This window comes from Talpa occidentalis, unplaced genomic scaffold (genome assembly GCF_014898055.3).
Source record: "Talpa occidentalis isolate TD23 unplaced genomic scaffold, MPIMG_talOcc4v2.1 talOcc4.3, whole genome shotgun sequence".
NCBI lineage: Eukaryota > Metazoa > Chordata > Mammalia > Eulipotyphla > Talpidae > Talpa > Talpa occidentalis.
Window position 1 is genome coordinate 82,013,451 of NW_023603184.1, and position 5,123 is coordinate 82,018,573.

Below are 5,123 nucleotides of genomic sequence, written 5' to 3' on the forward strand. Positions count from 1 at the left end.
CACACAATTCTTAGTAAGAGAGTATCTAGGTTGCTACTGTAAATATTTGACATTTGTGACAATAATCTAGACTATGTATGCATGCAACTTAGAGAATCATGGAGATGGTTACTAATTTACCTTGGACAATTGAGATTAAAAAAAACTGTTAATTTAGTTTTCCCATTTTTTTTTATAATTTTCTGTATAGGAGAACAATTTTTAATATAATTAAAATCAAGGAATTTTGCCATATGTCTCCTGTAAATTATAGGATGACTTTTAAACAATGGTCAACTATATGACAGTACTTTCTAGTGAAAATACAATAAAAAAATCAACTTCATATTTATTGTTAGAAAAATATTATATTACATATTATCATAATGTAAATTAACTTGATTATTTATATTGACTAATGATCAGTAATACAGGAAAAATAAATTTTCTGGAAAGGGTTTTACCAAAGAAATAAGCAAACCCCAATTCTAAAGATATTATTGTAACAGTTGTTATGCTAAATTAAAGTAACAGTAATATAATTGCAAAATCAGATTTTTATAGTTACAGGTTATACATTAGTATGTTACTGACAATAGTTTATATTTGTATATGCTTTTACAAATCTCTTTTAAACAAGTTATTTTTTTAAGTAAATCTCAAAATATAATCACTGAGTTTCATATTACTGAGTATTTTGCAGATGAGAAAATTGTGCATTAGATACTATATGAGGAAATGGTCAGTTTCATTAATAACTAAAGGTAAACAAGAACGTTATTTTAATTGAAACCACAATATTAATTATTACTGTTATTTTGATGATAGTATTTAATACTGTTAGAGACGTAGTAATCTAAATTCTCTCTAATCTCTAGGGAAAGAGTACAAGCATTTTGGAAAGAAATGCAGCACTGTGTACTGAATTTCTGAGTAATGTGACCAACTAGCTCCATTTCTGATAATCAGGTCTTAAAATTTTAACAGGAAAACAAAAAGAGTTTATGAGTAAAGATGTCCATTACTTTATTATTTATACCTAAAACAAAAGGATATAACTAAATGTGCATTAATTTCAAAATGAGCAATTAAATTTAAAAAATATAAATCTATAAAAATTACATTAATATCTATTTTAACAGAAAAAAATCATATTACATAAAATTTACCTACTTATAACATAGTATTGCTTTTAAATATATGTGGGATAAAATGGTAGTAAAATGAATCAAAATGCTAACTTATTTAGCAAAAGTATTATTGAAGGTGATTTTTAAAATATTTTTTCTTCACGGTAATTTGTAGATTTTTCACTACTAAGCAAGTGTTGTTTCATTAAGGAGAAAAATGAAACTAATTGTGTTTTAAAATTTTGAATGTCACATCAGTATTCACTGAGCTTATTTTTCATTGAGCTTGATTTAGTAATTTATTCACTTGAAATCCTCCAAAACATTTTATTTTCAAAATATGGAGATAAAGTTTTCATATAAATGACAACTGAAAATATTTCAAACCATCTGATTTAACTTCTCAATTAATGATATGTATAGAAGTCATGTTCATCAAAATTAAATTTCATTATGGAGCAAAAACCAAAAAAAACACTTAGCTTTGTAGAGATTTATGATGATTTAAACCTATATGATTACAATGATTTGTTATCCAAGTAGTGATAGTAACTTTGGATTTTAAAAATATTCTGTGGTACAGGATAATTAGGCCTATCTCAAATATATTCACTTTTAAGATATAAATGTATTTTGTTTCCCTCTGGATTCTCATTTTTAGAAGCTATGATCTAAGATTAACATTTTATTTTATAATTAAATAACTAAAAAGAAGATTGAACGATACATTTTAATCAAATATGAACATACTGTTGTGAACATATGCACACATTTAAAACACATACATGCATTATTGTCACTATAACTTAGACTATATCACACATCTATTTGTCCCTTTCAAAACTAATTCTTTACACAAAAACATTTTTCTGGGAGCTTTTACTTGACATAACAGTATACAACTAACTGCATATAATATTAGGTGAAAAAATCCTTAGCTTCAGTGATTGAAAGTGCCTAGAAAAATTAGATTAAGAATTAAAATGAAATATAAAAATCACAGGAAGATTGAAAACATGCATGGAGCAGAATGGCAAAATTTACAGTTATTAATTTAATGCCTTTTATTATTTTGATACTTTACATGAACAGCAACACCAAAAAAAAACAAAGGTTTCTACCTTTTCTGATGTGATTTAATTATGTAGTTCTGACTTAATCATTTTTTACCCAGCCTTAAAGATTTAAGAGCTAGATACTTTAACTATTTCAAAACACTCTCCATGACTTGAAAAGCAGTAAACAATTTATTAACTTCTACTATATAGTAAAATTATTTCCTTATTTGGCGTTTTACTTAAGACATATTCAAGATGCATATTTTATCAAAGAGTGAAGTTCTCTTATGAATTGAACCTTCACCAACATGTAGGTTCACTCTTCATTAAAGGAAATTCTCAAGTTTATTTAGGAGTACTAAGTTACTCTTATACTATAATAGTTAAGCGATTGTCTCCAGTCTAAAATAACGTTGAGCTTCACTCTGCATTACCTTCCCACAAAATGCACAGCATTAACCAATTCTTTTCTGTCAACTAGCAATTTTTGGCAGATCCCTTTTGCATGATTCATGAAGGACCAGTAAAAGGCTAATTGTTCAAATTAATTTGCGTAAATGACTAAGCAAGAGATAACAAAATTACATCTGCACTTGTTTGGCAAAGATTCAATAGCAACGGCCCTGTACTGCCAGCTGCTTCCAGACAACACTCTTGCAGAAATTAAAAGCTACAAATATTAATTAATACACTTTTTTGGTACGTTAATTTGCACTGAAAGGTTCCGGAGTGCAAAACTGCTGAGAAGATGAACCATGATAATTAGAATTAATGGGATGGATGCATGTTTTTTGCAGCTGAAGTTTTAAAAACCCATGAATGGAACTGGGAACTTGAAACTGACATTCCCATAAATCTCTATGATAATGCAGCTATTAGTATTAGAAGGATTAAGTACTATGGCTCCAGAGTTATCCATCACATGACACGTTATATCCCATCTGTCATTGCAGTAGCTAAGACATGATAGCCGTCCTTGAGGAAGCTGTATGAAAAGCTTTGGGAATTCAAGGAATTGTAGTGATGACTGTCAGACTACAAAATGAATAGCTCAAATCTCTGACTTCCAAACAGAAATAATAGCCAGCACTCTGTATTTGTCAGTTTAGTCTTTGCAAATACCCTAACTCTTATATCTGAATTTAAATTTAGTTAGGATCTTTGAAATAGAGACATCAGAATGAGGAATAAGAATAGTAAAATGTCACAGATTTTATCTTTACTTCATATCTAACTTTAGGACTATTAATTCCTAGTAGAACAGCTCATACTGATGACATTATTAATTATGCATAGAAACATCTTAGGAAAATGTTACTGTTGACATGCCAGTAAATAAGTCATTCTTGATACAAAATGACTAAGGTCTGTAGTGAAAATTCAGTGCTTAGTCAAATACTGGGTCTTCAGTTTTCTCCATTGATTTAAATATGTAAATTTCAATAACTCAAAATAAAGATATAATATCAATTTCTACATGGAACATCACAAATGTTACTAATATATGTTAAAAAAAAAACTAGACACATGTTGAGAAACTGACTTTTTTGCTTAAAATAAAATGAAATTTGCATGGTTTACAGAATAAATGCAGCACTTAATTGATTTAATTAGTTTGTACTTAAAAAGAACATGGTGTCTGAAAGCTGGGAAATAATTGTTTTACAGCATTCTAATTTGGATCAGTTAGCACCTTCTAGGAGTGTTGTAACCAACTCAGAGTACTGCATTTAATGAGAGATTATGGGTAAATGAAAAGGAGCGTTAAGATTTAAAAATATATTTATTAAATATTTAGAAAATATGCTTTACATAAGTTGTTTAAACATGGTGCTTTAATAGATTGGCCTTAAGTACATGGGTGGAAGAAAATTTCTGGACCCAAGGATATCTGTTCTTTACATTGATATCCAACTTGATGCCTAGCATGTATATCATACTATATGATTTTAAACATGCTTTATTGGGTAGCTGATTCAGATATTGCCTTTTTCTAATATATTGTGGAAATTTCTTTTTCCCTCTGAATAAATGCCTGATGACATTGCTACAATATATTCTCAAAGGTGGTAAGACCCAAATTTAAACTTAACTTTGATCTCTATTATAGTGGAGGGAGCAGGAAAAGCATTGTCAGGAAGGCAGAACTTAAAATTGCTAACAGTCATTTACTCTTCTTGAAAAGAGATTTCTATCCTTCCTTGATAAGTCTCCAAGGACCGAGAGATGTCAGGAGGACATTGATATGATCTCAGGCAGAGGCAAGTGTTGAACAAAGATGCAGAATTAGACGGCCGAGAGCCTCAAGGTAAACCTTGTTAAGCACTCAGTTGTGCTAGGATCCTGTGTTGCTTTAGAAGAATGATAAAAAAGATACTCATTCCAGGTATAGAAGGTCTGGTGGTAACATAATAGTTTAAGCATTTGATGGCTCATTGCCATAAAGGGCCTATAGATTTGATTTTAGAGAGAATGTTTTAGTGACAAGGCTGATGAAACACACCTCCAAGTACAGAATTAGAAAATACTTCCCAGGGGACAATGAAGGACTGTCATTTGTGTGTTCTACACTAATTAAAAAATAAAATATTTTTCTGAACAGGAGTTGATAATTATAAAAATAATATATTCAAATACAGTAGATAATCTTTTATAATCTTTAAATGGTCAGTTGATAGGGAAAATTAAAGCTCATTTGTTAGAAAGGAGATTGTGACCTATCAAGGTATTTTTCTACTTGATCGATGAAATCTGTATAACTCTAGAATGCATGATTTCATATTACAGTATCAAAAAGAAGACACAGTGGGTGAAACAAAACAAAGTATCAGACAAGACTGAATGAAAAACAAATCCTCAAAATATGACTGTAAAATTGAGAAATTAGAGGAGGGGGAGGAAGTAGAGGTCAAAAATGGGGGAGCAATGTAGTACATAGAGGATTATGGGTGCTGGG